The following is a 12,233-nucleotide window of genomic DNA, read 5'->3' as shown; positions in this document are numbered from 1 at the left end:
TGATGTAGTCTCTGTGGAGCGAGTTCTCAAATGAGAGGTAAAACTTACAGCCGGCAATGGTTGAGTAATACTCCTCAAAACTCAAACGTTTTCCTTTGAAGGCAGAACCAAAGAGATTGACATTAATGTGTTTGGACAGTTCCTTGTAATATAATTCTCTCGCAGCCGTGGCAGGGTTGCTGTTACTGACAATCCAACACAATACTTTGTCTTTCTTGGGCAAAACAAAGTCCTCTTTCATTTTGTCCTCCTGATTGTAAGCTCGTTCCATGCTGTAATGTCAGCATCCTCTTCTTGTAGTCTCAATGTTAAGTTGAAACAGGTTTTACATACCTGTGTGTCCCTACCGTGTTGGATGGGGATGTCACATGGTACCAAACCACCTTCTGAAGTTGGACGTGGTCTCCTGCGCGTGTTTCAGATCACCGGCTAGTCTCGTGTGAGGAAGAAAATGACTCCCTTGCTTGGTTGTAGGCTTCTGTTATCCGTCAGAAAACAGTTACCAATCTTGAAGGGTGGTAAAGCAAGCTTTGAAATCAAACTTCACACCCGAGAGGCCAGAACACACCAGCGAGATATGGGCTTTCATCTGGAATCACATCTATAATTTTTCACATTGGCTAATTGTAGATGGGCAAACAGGAGACGGAGGCTCAAAATACAGAGGCTAATGATCAACAGTGGAGACCAGGCGGGAGCAGATCAGCTGTAGTTGCCAGGCCATGGTTTTTCTGGAAGCAGGCGCCATCATCTGGAACAGAAAGAGAAAATAATGTGATCACTTTGAAAACTATATCAGGAGTTGCAGCAAATAAGAGTTAAACCATCAAAAAAATGTACAATTGTATATCTAATTATTGTTTTTCACAAGATAAAGGCAGGAACAATGTTACGTGTGACTGTTGTTAACAAAAATGTGCTGATATGTATTAATTGGAAAGGTTTTTTATTAATATAAGTTTAAAATGAAGAACACTCATTACTGGCAATTTGTCTCTACAGTCTCATCCTTATACAATAATATAGAATAGAATATATATCAATGGTCTTTCATGTTATAATGTTCAAAGACATGTTTTCTCTGTTACAGAATAAATATTGAACTTTAGCTTTACTTAAAAAAAGCTAACTTTCAATATGTGGCAGAAAATTAGAATTTTCCCCAAATCATTGAGCCCTACTGCACAGTAGTGCTGTATTCAATCAAGTACAAACAGAGGCTTATATCAGCACTATGAATAATAATAGACCATGTTTTAATTGTTATATTTTGTGCGGAAAATCAGAATTAGAAAAAATAACCAGTAACATTTCTCTGTCAGGTAAATGCATTGGTGGAATATAACTAAGTACATTGACTCCAGTACTGTCATTAAATACAAATGTTAAGGTACTTGTACTTTACTCAAGTCTTTTCTTTTCATACCACTTTATACTTCTAATCCGCTACATTTCAGAGAGAATTATGTTATTTTTGACTTCACTACATTCATCTGACAACTTTAGTTACTAGTTACTTTAAAAGTTAATAATTTTGCACACTAACAAAAACAATAAAATGCATTGTTATCATTTAAACTAACCAACAATATAAAATCCTACAAGTCTATCTAAAATGATTAGAACATTAAAGACTAAGTTGGTAGACAGAACTGTTTGGATCGTTTCCTGTTTTTAAAATGTGAGGATTTTTCTGCATTGAGTACTTCTACTTTTAATACTTAAAGTACATTGTCCTGACTATACTTAGAAGACCTGCATTGAAAATGTTACTTAACTAAAAACTTGTACTTGTAAGAGAGTATTTTTTACAATGTGGTTAGTTGGCCTACTTTTACTTAAGTAAAAGGTCTGAATACTTCTTCCACCACTGGGTAAATGTAGGCCTATAGAAGTACACAGTAAGTCAGCAAAATACACTTCTGGTCTGAACACATAGACATTCTACATATATTCCTATTCAAACAAGATTATTATCACTGAATAAAGAATTGTTTTCTCACCTCTCCACGGAGTATAGGGGCAGGATGTCTCTTTCTGAATGATCCGTAGACCAACTGGGGCTATTCTCAATTGTTGAGCCACAAACCGGCAGAGATTTGAAACACACCCGGCTCTGCCTCTCTATGGAATGCTGTTTGATTCACTATTCAGTAAATTAATAAACAGGCCTACATAACTGAGTCATTATGCCTGTGAAATACTGTACATCTTGAACTAAACAAATTAGGCAATAAATAGATTAAAACAAGAATAAAACATTTTCGACACTGTTTTTATGAAAATGTTTTATTCCTGTTTTACCGAATCCGTTCTTACTTTTTCTTTTATCTGCTGGCACGGGTCACTTTCCATTAAACAGGGAAACCCAAGGCAGTTGAGTGATGAGCTGAATGTTCATGGTCCCGCAGGCAGGCACACAGCAAACAGCCCACAGGTAACTAGATACGAGAAAAAAACAGCAATATATGTCAAACAAGCAGTGATAGATCTTCCATTTGCCAAAAAAGGTTGTCAGTCCCCCCTCCAATGGATTTGATACACCTGGAGCGTCAGGCATCGCCTGGAAAGGTCTCGAAGTTGGTTCAGAAGCCCTGGGTGGCTTCATACGCGGGCAGGGTTGTTAGTGAGACCGTACAGCACATCTCTCCGAACATGGAACAACTCCTCCTTTTTCAGCCAACGCATGTCCCGAGACGCCATCCTATTCTGGAGCGCCATGGAGGACGTTGGGGCCTTGCCTCGGCCAGGCCTTCGATGCACTCCCTATTGCATTGCTCAAGCGTAAACCATTATAATGCACAAAATTTTATCCTACTACATTTTTTGCTGGAGTGACGGGGAGATGGCTGAAGCGATGTATATTTCTCAAAATCCTGCGGCTATTTGATCCCAATTTGTATTCATTTCGGGACACCCCCTAGACTCCTATGCTGTCTATATAGGTTGGTTCCCGCCCCATGGATCAAAAGCCGTGCCTTGCATACTACGGGCCCTGCGCTTCTCTTTAACGGTCAGGTTGCACAGCCCTTATGGTGGGTATAGTGGACTCTACTCCCTACAAAAGAGATGGGCATAGCTAATCAAACCCTAGCACAAACTCCTGCACTTTGATTTGGGAACTTTATTGGAGTACAGCCTAAGACCACCACAATAGTAGAATAGTCCTATTCTAGCCACTGGCCCTAGGCTGTTTGTTTTGTACAGTTTTGTATTACACCAGTTGGGGGGGTATATCACCTATTTTTATTGTGGGCTTGCTTGATCCGTTGAGATTGAACAGGGTTCTCTTGCACCCTCCCCCTTTTGGCGGTAAATATCCCTGGTTTTTCAAAGCCTGGGGGAAAGAGGGATGCTAGGGTAGTACATTCCGGGAAGCTGTCTTCGAGTGTGTGAAGTTCAACATGCGCATATCCTGCCTGGGTCCTCATAGGACAACACGGGGCCCGGGTTAGTGAACATGACTGGTCTAGCTGGGCACAGGCCACGCACCCTGTCCTGTGTTGGTTCTTTGGCATTCTGTATTAGCCACCTGATCCATACATTGTCCTGCCCTGCACCTCTGAAACTCTACACATCTTCCACCCTCTGTTTAAGAAGTCCTGCACTATTACGTCTTCCTCCTTCAGAGGGGTTTTACTTTGTCTCTGCCATGTCATGTCATCGTGTGTGCGGAGGGGATCCAAAATATTTATCTGCAGGGGGGGTTATGGTCACTTCCTGCGATCCATACACCTATGGCACTCCACACACCTGACGTTCCTGCTCCCAATGCTCTATTTACTGACGGGTTATGGGTTTTTCGTGGGTCTGAACTATAGTCTCCGCTGTGTATAGATAATATCTCCCTCTCTCTTGTTGTACCCACCAATCTCTTTTGTTGCGTTCAACCTCGCCCATGGGTTCCACCCCCTGTTGTCCAACCGCGTCTCATACCAGCTGTTACAGAGACTAACCTTTCACCTGTCCGAAGCGCTCCTTTCACACCTCTACCTTTTGATAGTCGTCACAGATACCATCTGTGTTTTGTAGAAACTTATTTAACCCCCCAGTCTATAGCCTGACACAAATCAAGGTAATCTGTGGTTGAGTTCTCACATAGGGGAGGTCATTCTGGCACCGCACCTTGGGGATGGAGACTTGTTGTTGTCTTCACTACTGCCCAAACTGCTCTTCTTTTCTCTCGTCTAGTTTCATTCCTTTGTTACTGGAGAGGTGGTTGGGACACTACCGGTGATTGTTCTTTGTGGTCTCGGTCCCCATACCCATTTCCCAACCCCAAATTAATGCTGCAACTCCACTACTACACACTGCTAGGACAACTGTTGTGCTTTTTTCCCAACACCCATTGCCTTCCAAGTTATGGATGTACTATGTGGGGGCTGTTCCCCCCGCCAAAACACTCTCTCCAGCTATCATTTTGGATTGCTTTTCTAATTTCTGCCAATGGGCGCTAGGAGTGCGCGGGGGCACAAGTGTGCAGGTGGTGCCAAGGTGCTCCTTTTTTACACTTTAACCTGGACCGATTGTGGTAACCCTCACTTACGTCGTAAGGCCCGGCCACCTGGGGTCAGTCCACTTCCTCTTGGGAACTTTTGACCCTGACCCAGTCGCCTCCTTGACAGGTAGTTGTTGCTCCTCCTGCGGTTTCCTGTTCGCCACTGACTGCGTAGAAAGGGACTGAAACCAAGATGTTAGCTTTTCATATAGTCTGTCAGTTCTATTTGCTGACACTAACATTGGCTTGTGGCCTCCATCTATGGAGGCCTGCATTTTTCTCCATGTCATTATACATGTGGGGTCAAATGTGTTTCTCGTCCGTCTGAGACCTCATAGCATTGAGGGCCATGGGGCGCTTCCTACCCATGTTAACTTGCTTCCTGCACATGCCTTGCTACTTAGCCTCAATGTCTGGTTTGCTCTTTCCACCATTCCCTGTGACTGTGGATAAAACTAAACTGATCCGCAGGCATGAGTGATTCCCAGGGCCTGTTCTACTTCTCTTAGTATTTTGTGTTGTTAAAATGTGTGCCATTATCTGACCTTATTTGCCTGGGACCCCTACCTCCGATGAGTTCAGTTTTGAGCCATTTCACCACTGTTTTTTGCGTCCTCTTTCTGGTGGGAAGTGGCTTTCTACCACACCTAGAGAACCTCTACCACTCACCAGAAGATACCTTTTTCCCCCCCTACCAACTTTTCTGGCGCCATACAATATATCTATACTGATATCTTGAAAACAAGCTGTGGGGACTGGGTACGCTCCTTTTATGTGTTGTAGGTTTCTGACATTATGCTCTCCAACACCCTGCATTCCTGACACAAATTGTCACCAGTCCCTCAATTGGGGTGCCACCAAGCTCGACAGATTCAGGAGAGTCGGTTTTCTTCCTTCATGTGTTGGTCTGTGTGCCTCAGGTACAACATTCTGCACATTCTCGGCTGATGCTCACTTTCCTTGATGAACCTCCATAGCCCATCTTTGTCCTTTTTGTGGCGCCGCTCCGCTGCACTGACATGTCTGCTCCCCCTTTTTTCTAAATAAATGGCATTGGAAAGCCTTGTTTTCAAAACATCCATATGAAATGGGAGTGAGTAGTCGGGGAGGTGAGTGTCTCTGCCCTTTGCTAGGGCCTTTTGAGGTCAGAGAAGGCGGCCTCGGCTCTTGTCCATAAGAAGGGGGCGGTGAGACAGCGATGATCTGGTGGGTGATAGTCATGGATATGTGACGGCTGTAATCTGTGAGCCAGAAAAGACAGCATGTCTGCACTGTTGAGGGGCTCTTGCCTGTTGGGGTTCTGTGGACTGTCATTTGTTTAGCTTTGCTGGGCTTGGGCTTGTTAATTCGTCCCAGTGGTTCTCTTAACAATGGAGTTTGGTCTTTTAATTCATCTTCTTGTTGCTCTGCTCCTTTTTGTGTGTGAACAGGAAGCGCACATTCTCTCGCCCCATGTTGCATCGTATCCAGTGTTTGCAGGCCTACTACTCCTCCTAACAACTGTGGTCTGAACTGCTGTGGGTAATCCCCCTAGTACCCCATGGCGGAACAGCGCCACTGGTGGCGGCGGACTGGTCCCACGGTTCCTCCCTCATAGCACGCTTGCCAAATCTTTTTTGCTCTCTGCATAGGCATCAAATTTTCATCACTTAGTCTTTTTAAATCATGCCATGCTGTCATATCCCACTGTGGGATACATCGGGTGCAGCTCAGCCCAAATGCCAGGGTTACTTCTGATGCAGGCGACTGATGCGGGAACAGTGGGTCCACCTCCCCTCTGGTGAGCAGCACTAGCTGTTCATCTGCTCCCATTACTCTACCAATACTGCTCTGAGATCTCCCAAACCAGCTGCACTCCTCTGTAGACTATGTGAGCTGTGAGGAAATGCTCAGCCCCTCCTGTCAGGAGGGTAGTTTTGCACACGAGAACCTAGTCACCAAAACTCTGTAAGGTTGTACCTAAACAGTCCTCCTCTACCTCCTACTAGGTCGGAGTGGGCATTGTAGCCCCCCGCCTCTGGTGTGTGGCGGCGTCTGCTCTCCCTCACTGAGCTCATTTACTGTTAGACGCAGATGCCTCTTGCGCTTTTTTATCTCTCTGAACTCTTTGTTAGTTTTCCCTTATTATGTTGATCTTCGCAGCATAACTTCGTCAGGGTCCTCGTGGGATTTACCTTAATGTGCCTGCTACAAAAACGTCTTGAGGACTTGGATCTAGTCTGGGGCCTGCGTTTTATGTCGTTTTTTAGTCCTTTCCCTAGAGCTGGGACTTCTGTCGTTTGCTCACGTTCCCTGCTGCTGTGCTGCTGTTTCGCTATCTTCTTACTTCCTGAGTCTGTGGGGTACTATTGAGGTGACTGTCCTTTTACTGACATGTGAAAATGCTCTGGATTTTTGTTGCAAAAGACGCTGAATATGGGGTACTAGCTTTGCTTGTGCGCTGGGGACTGTAGCCGCTGTTGTGGTGGAGCGCTTGGGCTCCCCCTGCGCGGACTGTACCATTAAATTTAGATACATTCTAAAATCCTGTCGACGGCCCTCAATGGCGGTATCAACTGGGTCCTGTGGTACGTACTATTTTAATGCATTTGGCTTTAAAGTGGCAGTTACCACTGGCTTGGACTGTGTGTTTTGATGCCGTTGGAACCTGTAAATACGCGCGGTGGAGCGGAAATTCTTAGGTTTCTTATATCTGGATAAAAAGGGTTTTGTTGGCGGGCGCCTCAGCGGGCAGCGGGTTTTCTCTGCGCTAACGGTTTTATTCTGTTCAGCTTAGTTCTGTCTCAGTTTTTGGTGAACTTTGTCATCTTGTTTTGTCAATCCCAATGTTTCTGTTGCATTGTCATTTTTCAACACCCCACCACCATATTTCTCTTTCTGCCTTCATACTCTGCTTCTATTTGATTTAGTCATTGTAAACCATTTTCTTTTCTTTTCCTCCTCTGCCTGCCTTTCCGCATACTCCAACTCTTTTTTTCATACTTCACTATTTCATTCACTTCTCGCCGGGACGGCGCCCTTCCCCCTCAATCCATCCTCCTCTCTCCCATTCTTTCACAATCTCTTTTGCTACTTTCCTCTCTCCCTTTACTGCCATACTTTTATCACTGCCCCTACTAACACTTTACCATAAGGGGTCGTCATTTTACAATACAACATAAGCAGTGAGAAAAAATCCACAAGCCAAACACAACAAAAATCACACATGCAACAACTGACCAACTTTTCATTAAGACTCCATCAGAGCTTTTTATGTACATCTCTATAATCTTTACACCTAAAAAGTGACCTCTCACTCTTCGCACAAATCACTCGCGTGTGACTCGAATATTACAATGACAATCTTTTAACTGCAACTCTTTTTCAGGATGTCACACAGAACCAAGGGTGGCAATTCACAATCACATCATCTGAACTATCTGTCCTTAGCATCTCCTACCCCTCGTCAACCATCTGGACGTATTGTCTCCTGACTATTTGTCCCTTTTCCTCCTCTCCTACCGCCACCCTATATTATCAACAATTCTCTTACAACTCTCTAGTTGTTTTTCTCTCTCTGTTTAATCACATCACACATGCCCAACGTTCATCTCTGTTTATATCCTTTAATTCCAGCCACTTCAATCAATACATTTCGCTTAAAACACACTTACGACAGTTAAATGTGATCACATCATTTAGTTTTCAGCCAATACAGAATTTTGATTTTAAACAGCTTCTGCTACCTTTTTTTGGTTGAGAGCTCTCAGTGATCACACCAACGATCGCAGTATCGCGCTCGTTCTCTTCACGGGTAGGGTGCGGATGTCAGTCCGTGGCTGAGCGGAACCGACCGTGGACACATGCGTGCCAGTTGGATTCTCCTGTCCAATTACTGTTTCACGTCGGGGTCACCCAAATTTTGGAGAAATCCTTCTATAAATGACAAACGACTCCATGATGAATTAACACACGTGATTTCTTGTGGTCAACAGATGAAATGCGTTTCGAGCGTTTTACGGTGCACGACCTGATGGAAACTTGTCTAGTACAGAGGTTCCCAAAAACACTTAAACAATATGTGTCTCAGGGTATTTGGTTCCCCTTGTGGGCTGATTGGTCAGCTATAACTGTGCTGTGGTTACACTCCCTGTGCTTCTCTTCCTCTTTCTTCTTGGCTGTCTATTTTTTCAGTTAATCATTACTTCACAGACCACTATGTCACTTCCCTTCTTGTTTTTGTACGCCTGTTCTCTGAGTTATCAGACGTCCTCGAACTCAGTGTCCTTGGCCTCACCATCCCCTCTTCCCGGCTCACTGTAGCTTATCTGACAAGATAGCCCTGTCTGTTCTCTCCCTCCTAGCTGTAACCCATCTGCAAAGCATAAGGTATAATATGTCACCCATACCAACTCTTTTAGTCTTTGGTTAATTCAGTATTACTTTTAACCAGCTTTTACGTGGCCGTTCCTGATGCCCTGTTCATCAACCACCTCAGTCATTGTATTATTTTTCCCCTAGATTAACTCAACAGTAAGATAAAGAAATGTTGTGTTTTATTTTGAAATATTATTGAATTTCACACAGGGGTCGTAACTATGCTAACTGAGATAGGCTATGCTAAACATCTGCTGGCAATAGAGAGAATTACACTTATAAATGATCAAACCATTTCCCCGCTTATTTAAGCCACTTTACACCCAACCACTTAAACACAATACAGTGTTTACATGTGCCAAATGATAGCAGAATATTCACGTAGCCTTGTGTTTAAATAGTGTGTAATAATGTGCATGTGTTGAGCCACTATTGAAAGGGGGGTCTTCTCATTGACGTTCTCATGTCATGAGTACCACTTGTACGTCTGAACTACTGGTAATCACGTCTCTTGACATGGGTCACAAGCGAGACAGATGGGCTGAATGAATGTCATTGTAATTGACAGGAGGTGAGGAGTGGCCCTCATAAACTTCCCCTCCACTCAAAGTAAAGCACTGTACGCTTTTCCGTCATAAACAGCAGGATTCAGCCAGAGACTTTGCTGTCGGTGAAATCATTTTGGTGAATGAGGCGTCGGAGGGAATGAACCTCCCTCGTATTTTTTTCTCTTGCGGACCCATCACTACGGCACTGTCCCCGCCACGAGGGGCCCGTTGACCTTCTCCGTGATGTAGTCTCTGTGGGCGAGTTCTCAAATGAAGTAAAACTTACAGCCGGCAATGGTTGAGTAATACTCCTCAAAACTCAACGTTTTCCTTAAGGCAGAACCAAGAGATTGACATTAATGTGTTTGGACAGTTTCCTTGTATATAATTCTCTCTCGCAGCCGTGCAGGGTTGCTGTACGAACAATCCACCAATACTTTGTCTTTCTGGGCAAAACACAGTCCTCTTTCATTCTTTCCTCCTGATTGTAAGCTCGTCCATGGCTGTAATGTCAGCATCTCTTCTGTAGCTCAATGTTAAGTTGAACAGTTTTCCCGACCTGTGGCCCTACCCGTGTTGGAGGGGATTCCACATGGTACCAAATCCACTTCTGAAAAGTTGGACGTGGCTCCTGCGGCATGTTTTTCAGATCACCGGCTATGTCTCTGTGGAAGAAAAGACTCCCTTTGCTTGTTGTACAGCTTCTGTTATCCGCGAACACAGTTATCATCTTGAAGTGGGTAAGCAAGCTTTGAAATCAAACTTCACAACCGAGAGGCCAGAACCACAGCAGACTATGGGCTTTTCATCTGGATCACATCTTCATATTTTTCACATTGGCTTGTAGATGGGCAACAGGAGAACGGGGCTCAAATACCGAAATGCAACATGGGAACAGGCGAGAGAGAGCTGTAGTTTTGCCAGCACATGGTTTTCTTGGAAGCAGGCGCCATCATCGTGGACAAAAGAGAAAATAATGTGATCACTTTGAAAACTATCAGGTAGTTGCAGCAAATAAGTTAACCATCAAAAAATGTACATTGTATACTAAATTTTTTTCACAAGATAAGGCAGAACAATTTACGTGTGACTGTTGTTAACAAAAATGTGCTGATTGTATTAATTGGAAAGTTTTTTTATTAATATAATTTAAAAATGAGAACACTCATTACTGGCAATTGTGTCTCTACAGTCTCATCCTTATACAATAATATAGAAGTAAATATAATCAATGGTCTTTCATGTTATAAGGTTCAAAGACATGTTTTTCTCTTTACAGAATAAATATTGAACTTTAGCTTTACTTAAAAAACTAACTTTCAATATGTGGCAGAAAATTAGAATTTTCCCCAAATCATTGAGCCCTACTGCCCAGTAGTGCTGTATTCAATCAAGTACAAACAAGCGCTTAATCAGCACTGAATAATATAGACCATGTTAATTGTATGTTTTGTCGGAAAATCAGAATTAGAAAAATAACCATTACATTTCTCTGCAGGTAAATGCATTGGTGGAATATACTAAGTACATTGACTCCAGTACTGTCATTAAATACAAATGTTAAGGTACTTGTACTTTACTCAAGTCTTTTCTTTTCATACCACTTTCCTTCTTAATCCCTACATTTCAGAGAGAATTATGTTATTTTTGACTTCACTACATTCATCTGCACAACTTTAGTTACTAGTTACTTTAAAAGTTAATAATTTTGCACACTAACAAAAACATAAAATGCCTTGTTATCATTTAAAACTAACCACAATATAAAACTACAAGTCTATCTAAATGCTTAAACATTAAGACTAAGTTGGTAGACAGAACTGTTTGGATCGTTTCCTGTTTTTAAAATGTGAGGATTTTCTGCATTGAGTACTTCTACTTTTAACTTAAAGTACATTGTCCTGACTATACTTAAAGACCTGCATGACATTTTCTTAACTAAAAACTTGTACTTGTAGAGAGAGTATTTTTTACAATGTGGTTAGTTGGCCTACTTTTACTTAAATAAAGAGGTCTGAATACTTCTTCCACCACTGGTAAATTAGCCTATAGAAGTACACAGTAGTCAGCAAAATACACTTCTGGTCTGAACACATAGACATTTCTACATATATTCCATCAACAGATTATTAATCCTTAATAAAGATTGTTTTCTCACCTCTCCACCGAGTATAGGGGCAGGATGTCTCTTTCCTGAATAGATCCGTAAGACCAACTGGGGCTATTCTCAATTGTTGAGCCACAAACCGGCAGGAATTTGAAACCACACCCGCTCTGCCTCTCTATGAAGCTGGTTTGATTCACTATTCAGTAAATTAATAAAACGCCACATAACTGGTCATTATGCCTGTGAATACTGTACATCTTGAACAAAAAATTAGCAATAAATAGATTAAACAAGAATAAAACATTTCGACACTGTTTTTATGAAATGTTTTATTCCTGTTTTATCCGAATCCGTTCTTACTTTTTCTTTTATCTGCTGGCACGGTCACTTTCCATTAAACAGGGAAACCGCATGCAAGGTTGTGAAGGTTGTGCAGCAATTTGTTGGCACACCCTTAAATGACCTACACACCTGTATAAGCCAGATCATTGAAAAAGGCGAGAGCCATCCTGGCTGAGCCTAGTCATCCTTTGTGGGTGACTTCGCTGCTGCCATCCCGTGCGCAGTATATCTGCCACTATGCAGAACAAACAACTAAAAAGGTCATTCATTCCCGGCGGTTATTACCATTGTTATAATACTCTGTAAATTCATTTAAATTAGGCGCGTACTGTGGTTGTGTTTATTGTTGTGGTGTTGATAAATATTGTTACTGCTTGGCTTT

General features: G+C 42.7%; 1 long non-coding RNA gene across 1 annotated transcript in view; it reads left to right on the top strand.

Moving 5' to 3' along the window:
- Window positions 1-1,706, top strand: part of LOC116701565 (uncharacterized) — a 7,668-nt gene extending 5,962 nt beyond the window's left edge. The window contains exon 3 of the long non-coding RNA XR_004334952.1: window positions 1,687-1,706. This is a non-coding gene — a long non-coding RNA (uncharacterized LOC116701565). The remainder of the gene's footprint in view (window positions 1-1,686) is intronic.
- Window positions 1,707-12,233: the final 10,527 nt, after the last annotated feature.

This window comes from Etheostoma spectabile, chromosome 14 (assembly GCF_008692095.1).
Source record: "Etheostoma spectabile isolate EspeVRDwgs_2016 chromosome 14, UIUC_Espe_1.0, whole genome shotgun sequence".
Classification (NCBI taxonomy): domain Eukaryota; kingdom Metazoa; phylum Chordata; class Actinopteri; order Perciformes; family Percidae; genus Etheostoma; species Etheostoma spectabile.
Note: the sequence above shows the minus strand (reverse complement) of the source record. Positions and strands in the feature narration are given on the sequence as shown.